The following is a 10,478-nucleotide window of genomic DNA, read 5'->3' on the forward strand; positions in this document are numbered from 1 at the left end:
TTAGTGCTGATCAGTCCTATGCACCATCTCATCGCCCATGCACCTCGTGACGAAGCCGCGTTTGCAAAGTCAAGTTTTCTTCGACTTCGTGACACCCACCTTCGTCGAAGATGACGCTGCTCAAGGGTACCCGCTCGACAGAGCACATGAAGAGGCCGAAGAAGACGCAGTCCCTGATGCTCCACGTTCCGTCAGACACCTTGTGGAGCGCGTACACCGAAGCCATCACGATGGTGATGGCTGCGCAACCGGAATTTGAAGTTGGGGAAATGCGACACTTCTCACCCGAACATGTCCGATCTGTGCGAGTTGTCTTCAAAGTATAGTGAATGAGTATGCATTTTTTTATGTTCTCGATTTAACGTGTATTCACGAGACGTGTATTCACGAGCACAGGGAGCAATATCGTAATCGCGACCCTCGTTCCCACTCACTATAGCCACCACAATTCGCATGCCGTCTGGACGCCGTGCAGATCCTTTGTTGTTTGTCACCGCAGAAAGACCTTCCGTGTTCGTATTTCGGTCTCACTGATTTGTGCAATGTCAAAACTTACCTAAGTAACCTTTTCGGTCCGGAATACCAGCGTTACATAGCGGTCACCACCCTCAATTCAAAACTGGATGCATGTGTACAAGGCACAGATATGGTCTGCTTTGTTTAATGAATTATTCATGATCGCGTTTTTTATAATTACTGACACTACTCTTGCAATGTGCCGCTGCCCCTCTGGAATACTGCGAAGCCCCGAGTGTATAATGTGCGATCTTCTGCATGAAGATTGTATCTTACTATTCTCAAGGACGCTAAATGCGCAAGTTAACGGGCATGTTACCTGACCGCTTGTACATATCCGCATTTTGTCTTTTGACACAGGTAGAAGACAGCACTTGTGCGAAAAAGCTTTCTTATATATTTGAATTATCAAAACGAGTGCGCAATCTCTAATTGGGACGGTAAGAGTGAAGGCCACTATATACCGTAAGATTTTCACGCCACACTTATTAAAATATTAACAAGTGCAGACCAGAAAATAACATGAATTCCTGTGTTAAGAAAATGCCACGTCACACGTGTTTAGGTGCTGTGCCCTTCAGAGCTTACGCGTCACGAAAACAGACCAGGTTAAAACCGATAGAGCGGTGAGGTGCAGTGTTACTTGACATTATGTCATCCACACAGCAAAATAATTAGCTCCTGATTCACTTTTAATGGTGTAAATTATTTTGCAGTGTACTCTCCTTGTTTATTAAAATAACTCCCCGGTGTTATTTGGCATGATTTTTCCATCTGCGCACCTTGATTCCTAAGATAACTGCGCGAACCTCTAGCCCTTGTACAACACCGTATTTACTTGGCCAAAATGATGGGACTGGTTTAACCCTTTGAGATGCTGTCTACACAATTGTTCACAGCAGGAGAGTGCATCAATAGCAAAAGCACTGATGAAAGTAATGGTATTTAAAATGTGTTCCATACATCTTGAAACACTTATTATTGGAAATGTGCTGCAATTTTGAATAACGTGCAGAATGTTTTAGCAAAGTGAGTGGGAAGGTAGACGGCTGGGTGTTTTTACTCTGTGTCAGTATGTTGTATGTAGCGGGTTCACTTCTTTCGTTGTTTTTTTTACAATGTCATGCACCAGGCATAATTTTCAAGTGGCTGGATAAGTGCTTTTCAAGCTTTTCAAAACACGAACTAGCACATGTTCTCATATTTTGTGTTCCTGTAGTGAGTTTTCGCATGGAGTCAAACTTTTGTAAACTCGACAAAATTCGCTAAAGAATTGAAAATTCTTTATATTTTCTGCAGCGCTGTACACTTTCTACGATTCTGAAGAGGCAAGAGATATGGTGAAAGAAGCAACTTTTCAATCAATGGTATAAAGTGGCATCTGAAAGGGTTAAAATGTTGACCCGCCATCCCGGCCCTGGGAAAGTGGATGTCCAGCGAAGCTTTTGAAAACCACCAGCACAACTGCTTAAGGGAGCATGCAATGCTTTATTGCTTTAGAGTAAAGGTAGTAATAGGAGTATTGGTAAGTTTGACAGCACGCCGCCACCCATAACAGTGCTGCAACAAGATTGAAATCAGTTGCTAGGCTGGTTATCTTGTATACGGAAGGCTAGGAATGTCACTCCCCACGTCGCAAGCTGCCGTCGCCCAGGCAGCTTGAGCAAGAGTAATCTTTACCGGAAAACGTATGCTGGGGGCACTGCGTGCTTCGCATTGTTATCAGGAGCAGCTTATCATCAATTGTGTGGTTCGGGTGCTTGTTTTGAGCTTGTCCTTTAATGAAACGTATGCTGTTCTGTATGTTGTATGCGTGATTCCAAAGAATGTATGCACTTTTCGCTTCACATTGCAGAGTTCTTGAAGCCTCTTCATTACGGGGGCGCGAGACTGTTCTTGGTCCTGCACTGTCACCGGGATGGGCCCAAATTTTTGCTAACGGATGCGGACACAAGAAATTCCCACCAATTAGAGCCTAATACCTTCGCTGTAAAAGAAACTGAGAAGCCATTCCAATCTGTTAAGGTTGGAATCCGCGCAGTACCAGCGAAGCTCATTATTTTCATAATTTTGTAGTGGTAGTGACGTTAGCTTTGTGATTGCCGTGATATCCGCCGATTGGTTCGGTTACAACCTTAGACATAATCTTCGCCAAAGTTAAATATATACCCAACCGTTGAGTGACTTGGATTAGTGTGGCACTTCAAACTGAACTCTTCCAGCACAAACTGAGTAAACAATTTCTTGAATGGTTTCTAAATGCCCAGATTGAAGTCTCCAACGATGATCACATGGGCATACTGCCATCACGGCTAACCTATGCAAAGTGCGTGGTCATGAACTTCTCGATATCACTCTGGTGTAACTGGATACATATAGACAGTGTATACATATTCTGTCTTTCGTTTGTACGGCACACACATCCCAACAGTCGTTAGCATTGTGCTCTTACGAGGCAACGGTGTATAGTTGTACGTACATTTTGTCCTTTGCGTGTATGACAATGCCTTCTACTCGTAAGTCCGTGTGCTGTTTACAAACGATTCCAGTACGCCCATCTAATTGAAGCAATGAGTCCTGATAGATTTATTTCATTTGTTATTTATTTCTATCATTATGAGGAGCGAACTGCTTGCCGCCTGCTTCACCTCCGCCGTAGGTCGGCCCGATATTGCACCACTTCCGGGATCGGTCCCCATTTTTGCCCACAGACACGACAGATGCATTCGGGGGTAGAGGCATACAGCTTTGCTGTGAAACAGTGTAAGCCCGTCGCCTTGCGAATGCCTAATACAGTTACGAAGGTGGCTCTGTCTATATGAAGACAGTCTTCGCTGAGCCGCCTGCGAAATCGCGGCCCTTACCCCAGTGTAAAACGTACTGAATGCTCCGACGGAGAAGACCATGATCTCGACGTGGCACCGGCGGAAGATGTAGTTGTTGATGCCCTGCGTCGTGTGCACCACGAATGCCGGCAGGAAAGCGCGGATGGCCTGCACGCCTATCCCAGTGACCAGGCCGCTGCTTCGCCGCAGAGGGCCCGTCATCGACATCAGGCACAGCAGGACCGTGGTCAGCAGGAACACCCAGCTCATGTAGGGCACGCGCAGCTGCTTCTGGAACGCCTTGAAGAAACCTGCGCCAGAAACGTCGTCCGTGCGATGCCGTGGTACAAGCCACCGTCAGAGCCAACCCCAGCTTTGAAGACGTGTGTCTTCAAAGCTGGGGTTGGCTCTGACGGTGTATGGCGGTTTAGCTTTAACAAACACGTTCTGTAAGGAGCTGTGGGTTTTGGAAGAAAGAGGTATTAAGCTAGCACTGTGCAAGGCACTCCAACCAGAAATCTCCAGCACCCTACACAGGAAAAAAAAAACGAAATACTTCTAACGGGCGTTCGGATTAAGTTCGACGGTGACTGTACGTACCATTATGTCCCAGTTCAAAACGAGGTATTTCACTGATGCTCTGTCGGGACCCCCCACACAGAGGCCGCTTCAGATCAAGCTTTATCTCATAACACCGTGTTCTAAAAGCATGTCCTGGCTTGTATGCCAAACGTTAGTCATGAAGGAAATCGTTGCACGTGAACGTCGCACATCTTCCTCCCTCCTTGCCGCTCACACCCTGAACTTGGTTGCCTGAGGGGATACGCCCTTCCCGTCGGTTGCCCTGCGAGGATTCCGCGCCGGCGACATCTCACCATGCGCTCTACGCATCTTAACAGGTCTCCGGACCCTGCTCCCACAAAGGAAGCCCATCTCGGTCGTTGGCCATGAATCTGCAGCTGTAGACCTGCAAACCCATGCCGTAGCCCGAGCCTGCACAAACCCCGTACCTCAAAAAAAAAAAAACAGATCAGACCAGCCCTCCCAAATTTTTTCGCGTACATAATCAATACTGAGAAATCCTCACTCATCGACGAGGTCAGAGATATAGATTCCCCTATCCAAACCAGAGCCTAACGCGGGAAAAGACCGTAATCGCACGCTAGCTACAATCACGCACTTATAAAGACCTCGCCTTCCTCCTCAAGTTCTATCCCACTATGAATCCGGCTAACTGCCCACATTGCTTTGAATACCCCTTCCTATACCATGTCACGTGGGTCTGTGCACCTCACCCATACCACCCCCCCCCCCCGCCCCCAGTTTCCTCCCCTTCTCCAGAGAACTGTGAAGCGACGCACCGACGCAACCAACGTCGACTGGTTGCGTGGGCCAAGGCAGCAGTGGTCAGCACTGAAGCCCTGGACTAAGGGTCCCACCCGTCTTCGGATATTTCCTCTATTGTAATGAAAGTTTGTATCATCATCAGCTTTCCCTCGGCGCTTTCGCGTAGTTCCTTCGTGACCGCCGTGAAGGTTCGCCGGGGTCATCGCCGTCACTATTAGGCGGAACGCTAGCCGTCGCCCGGGGTGTATCTCGTCCGTCGCACCATCCACTATCGGCCAGTCACCGCCGGGCGGCCAGCGAGACGTGCGATGAACAAGCACCGCGACAGCCTCCCCTCCTCTGTCCGGTTCCTCCCCGCCACTCCTATTGAAGTAGTTACGCGAAATATTAGACAGTTTTAGTCACACGTACGTAGAGGCTTCACGTATGCAAACGTGAAAAGCCTACGTGCCTTACGTGCACGCCATCTGACACGCTTTTAGCTACACGAACGCTACGCACGCCAAGAGGGACCCCGTAGCTACATCTATCGAGAATTGTGAACACGGCGGTAGCCAATTCAATCCTGTCGCCGTGTTTCGATGGAAGCCGTCTGCGCGCGCGCGGCCCGCTATCGCTTGTTCGTGATCTCGCGGAACTCCCGCGCGAATCTGTCTACGTGCGCAAGAAACGCACGCAAAGAATCGAATCTCACGTACGTCCGTGAGACGCGCGCGCGCCCGCTACGTTGTACGCATGCGCACTGCTGACACGTAGAAGCTCTACGTACGCAAAGCCTCTACGTACGTGTAACTAAAACTGTCTATTAGAGCGCAGCTCTTAAGAGGAAGCTTGAGCTCGGGCCCAACTATGACGCGGCCTGTTCAAATCCATGCAAAACCCAGAAACGCTTTTGTGAGATAACCCTCGGGCTAATTTCAATGAAATTTCTTGCATTTGAGTGAGAAAGTTAAATTCTAGTGACTGTTGAAGCATAATTTCCATTTGGGGCCTGAATTTTGTTTAAAAAAATTTCAAAAATTAGGAAGTTCGAAAAAGAAAATAGAAGCACGAAGTTGACAATAGCTCTGCATCGAGACCAGATATCGTGGTGTTGTAAACGGCATCCATCAGACCATTCAAAGCGGGCAAGTTCTATATGTCAATTTATATCTTATCTCAATTGATTACGTTGTGCACAAGATTTCTGCAAAAGCTGCATCTCAATATTACAAAATTTTTTTGAGATTCATGTGCAGCATATCAATTTTGTCCGCTTCAGGTGTACTATTAGATGCAATTCACACAATTGAGGAATCATTTTTCGTTGGTGAGTTAGAGTTGTAAACCTGATAGTTTTGTTTACTGAAACTTTGCAATTTTGGCAATTTTAATAAAACATTTACGACCTAAATGAAAAATTTGAAGTCAGCAGTCCCTAGATTTTACGTTTTTTTTTTTAATGCTAGAAACCTTGTCAAATTTGATGCAGTAGTTGTCGAGAAAAACGAATTCTCCTTTTACGTGCATTATATAGGAGCAACCGAGCTGAACTTGCCTCTTAAGGCTACTTTGTAGTCCGACGTAGCGTTAACGCAGCTGCACCCACGGCAAGGCTGTAGCCCAGCTGCAGCCTGCGCAAGATGCGACATGCTGCGTTCCGCGCAGGCTTTGTCCGGGCCCAGAATGCAGCGCGCCCGCGTCTCGCCGCTGGCGGCGGCACGTTCCCCTGCGCATTGCAGCGCGAGCTCGCCGTTTCCCATGATCCTGAAACTCGTAGCTTCGCATAAAACGCGCATGCGCATCTACGCGGCACGGCGCACGCGGCGTACTATAAAGCCCCTCACTGGACTTAACGATTGAGGGTCGGTTTTCGCGCCACCGTAACGTGACGAACCTGGCGTCGCCAGCCTCCGCCGACGCTGCCGGACGCGCACGTAAAGGGGCCTTTAGGCGTCCGCTCCTGCGTTGAGGGTCGGCGTCCCTCGGCGTAACCGAACGATCGAGCACAGGGAACAATGAAAGGGCGAACGCAAAGCACAGCAGGGGATGAAAGAAGGTAGTGAGGAGAGCGCGAGGAGGGAAAGCAGAGGAAACCACCTTGGAGCACCACCAGATGGCGCTTATTTCCGCCATCCTAATCGTCGGTGAACTTTCTGCGCTCTCGCATTCACACACACACACAGGCATCCACACAAGAACACCCCCCATATATCCTGGATGCGTGTGTGCATGTGTACGTTAATGAGAGAGTTCAAGAATTGCACCTCTCTGCATTCGCCTCAAATTGCAGCCACTCGCTTGCCCAAGGGTACGCGCCCTCTCTGTCGCCTTCCTGCGACGAACGAACGGCAGTGCGTCCCCCCCCACCATCAAGAACAGGTTGTCCCCCCTCCCCTCCACTTCCCCTCCTCGCCCCTCTTCGCAACTCGTTTGTGCCGAGATTCAGTGTACTAGAAGGGGGTACCCGAGGCAAGCAGAGTGCACAGACATGCCATCTAGAAAGTGTCGCCCGAGGGCACGTGTCCTCTCCCCTGGCGCCTTTCCTAGACTTCCCTCGCCCATGTCCGACCTACCGTCGCACCATCGACCTACCACGGCCAAGAGAGCCAAAGAAAGCTATTGCTCTAATATTTGCTTTTTTTAAAAAAAAGGCAGTATCAATTGCGCATGCTCAGAGTGTAGAACAAAACATTGCTCTAAGCAAAATGCGCTCCGTAAATTTAGCGCATTATCGTCGAACGGTCCCTTCTCGCTGTTGTGTCCTAAACATTTACCTTCAAAACATTCGACACAAAACACACATACATACACAAAGATCACGGTTGACGAGTTTTCACGCCATTTTTAACGACCTATGCAACTCGACCTGGCACAGAGCTACAGCATGTAAGCATAGGTGGCATGCTACGGGGTGCTCAAGTCTGTACGCCCTTAGTGAATCTGTAGTTAGTTGCCGGGGGGCGTGAGGAGCAGCCGCACTACGTGAGCTGCACTCGGCTACAGCACGTCACTGTTCTTGGAATATCGGTGATTTAGAGGTTTTATTTGCCTCAAGCTGAGACGAATTTCAAGGTTGCGGGCCGACTACCCTATCTGGCGATATGTAGAACAATGATTAGATCAATCACTTCCACTTACATGCCATGATAAGGAACACTGTGAACTTCAGGTAGTCCGTTCTGTAGTCGTGTTCCTCACTGCAAGAGAAATGCGAAGAACAATTAACAAGCATATAGGTACCAGAAAGTGAACGTATCTTCGAAGCCCAAGTCGAAGTAATGAAATTTGAAACGATGACTCACTCTTCTCCGGAATCTTTTGAGTAATATTCGATGATTGGCTCCGAAACTTCGTCCAAGAGTTCATCCCTGTGGGTAAATTTATGGATGCGTAGGCATATTCAAAGAAGTTTTTTCTTAAGGTTACGTGAGCTTAGGTTGCTAAAAACCTTGTCTAATTCGTAACTTTTTTTAAAAAAGTAGTAGGCGATTATATCCTAATAAATTTTGTCATTCACTTGGTCATATATTGGCCAACGCCGTATTAGAATAGAGTTACTCGACCGGACAGAAACCTGCCGGCAACTAAGAGATGCCATACAATATAGATTGCCGGCGTAACTAAAGCATCTGAAAGGCCTCTCGAAAGACAAATCGTTACGATGAAGCCATAAAATCAACACGAAGAACCAACTTTCCAGGCACTGAAATGCTGGGATGCTGGTTTTGTAGGAAAGGGCTATGTGTCTTTGTGAAAGGAAGGGGGTATAGGAGGGGTGGGACCAGCCGAATACGTTGAGGCGCCATCGAAGGACCTTATTTCATATCCACCACACCCACTCGAAAAGGCAAGTGTCAAGCGGCTAAATATGGCGTCGCTAATTTACGCAAAAAAAACGCGCGATGAATTTGAGAATCGGTTGCAGTATGCGCGGAGACAAGTCGCGGTGCTGCCCTTTGGAAGTTTTGTTTTTACTCCTCGAAAGGCGGATGGTTAATTTGCCTAGAGCGAAGTGACATCCGTAAGGGTATAAGACAAAGTTCTGACAATGTTTTGTCCGGGCTGTTCATTTCTGCCAGCTTGAAAGTTATGCGCTCACTTGGTTGAAAAAATCTAGCTCTCATCAGTCTCGATGTAAAGAAAAGTTTGCCTTGCGTCAGGGTACGCACTGGCGATTGGTGATCAGCATTGTTAGTCCGCCATAAAAGAGCTAATGGGATGCTGGCTCTTAGCAGGAGCTCCTGCTGTGGGCCACTGACGACAGACTACGGAATGAAAGCGATCAACAGTAGCTGGAAGGGAGCTAGGGCCAGGAAACTTACATGGCGCAGAGCTTCGATCGAACCCCGCCGCACCATGAACGGGAGCTCACGTCTTCTCGGTGCAGGGCCTCGCGACACGCTCGAGCTCGTGAAACGAACACCGGATCTTCTTCTTCTTCTTCTATTGTGCGCCTAGAAACCGCGCGGGTCCAACGCATTCCCGGAATTTAATTGACGCAAAGCTTGGTTGAGTTAGCAAGGTAGCAGCAGTAGAGGATGAACACGAGCGCAGCCTTGACGTCCCTTGTAGCTTCTAACTGTCGACGTCGCAAGAGCCCAGGCGATGTATGACACTTTTCCACTAATAGAACGTTGATGTGAGGTCTATGTACAGATAGATACGGCACATATATGAATACTTTCGGGACATCTATGCTTCTGGTGTCACAGTGGTACATCCACATTTCGGAGATATAGCCAAGAATGGGCACATGCCCGGTGGTCACATATACCCGGTAACCCGAGTTGTTTACTCGGCATTACAGCGGCAGTTGGCAGCAAGTACCCGCAGAGTCACAGAGGGAAGTCGAGAAACGTTAGCTTTAAGGAAGGGCAGCCGACAGCATTGATGCAACAAATGCGATAAAACGAAAAGCTTTTACAAAGTTCGGTGGCGCACTTATCTGTTTGGGAAAAGGAACAATAACGAAAACGTTGAAACGCGATGCAACCTCTAGTTGACGTCGATGAGGCGCAATGCCTTCCTGAGAGCGAGTTGCGGGTGAAAATAGGCTGCGCGGACTGCATGATTTAGCCCGAGAGGCTCACCGCGTTTCAAACGGCATGCAGCGTCTGCGCCTTCGACCACAGGCGCAGCAGCGCCGGGCGCCTGAAAATGCTAGCTCTCACGAGGGAGGAATTCGAAAATGCTCCCCTTATAACCACGGTACCACTGGTACCGATATCAGCTGGAGCACCGGTACAACCGGTACCAGATCTATCTTCGGGACCACCGTAACGATTTAAGATTGCACGATTTCCTGGATCGGCCCACAAAAGGGGCACACATACCCGATACGGAAAAGTAAGCGTAATTGCGAGAGAAGACATTGCCTTAAGAAAAGAGCAGAACTGTAATGTCGGTGAGAAATGGCCTCATTTATTGTCAAAGTCCCACAGGTACTTCAACAGCCGAGTAAGATTGCTTTGCGGTGAGCCTGAGGCCTAGTGTTCGTAAATCGACATACTTTCATGGTAGAATCCCAGAGTAGCTTCAATACCGGGGCGCTCTCACGCGAGATGACAAAAACCAGCACAGCGCGGAAAACGAGAACACAGCCTCTGCAGCCAAAGCCTCGTCAGGTAAGCCTCCGCGGCAGGAAGGGTGAAAGGGCATTCGTAAACTTAAAGTCATACGCTCGGTAGCCACAGCTAACTTAGTCCACATTTTGCACTGTTGTAGTCCTGTGCAGATGCTTTACTGCAACGCAAGTTCGACTAAATTGTGTCCTTGGTATTCTTTACAGATGTCATCTGCGAACAAAAA

The 10,478-nt window shown here is 48.4% G+C and overlaps 1 long non-coding RNA gene across 1 annotated transcript; it reads right to left on the reverse strand.

The window, feature by feature from the left end:
- Positions 1 to 3,204: 3,204 nt before the first annotated feature.
- Positions 3,205 to 8,041, reverse strand: LOC126530340 (uncharacterized). The gene is made up of 3 exons (XR_011894613.1): positions 7,973 to 8,041; positions 7,809 to 7,867; positions 3,205 to 3,652 (listed from the first exon to the last, which is right to left on the reverse strand). It is a non-coding gene; the product is annotated as an uncharacterized lncRNA (long non-coding RNA).
- Between the last annotated feature and the right edge of the window lie 2,437 nt (positions 8,042 to 10,478).

This window comes from Dermacentor andersoni, chromosome 5 (genome assembly GCF_023375885.2).
Source record: "Dermacentor andersoni chromosome 5, qqDerAnde1_hic_scaffold, whole genome shotgun sequence".
Taxonomy (NCBI): Eukaryota; Metazoa; Arthropoda; class Arachnida; order Ixodida; family Ixodidae; genus Dermacentor; species Dermacentor andersoni.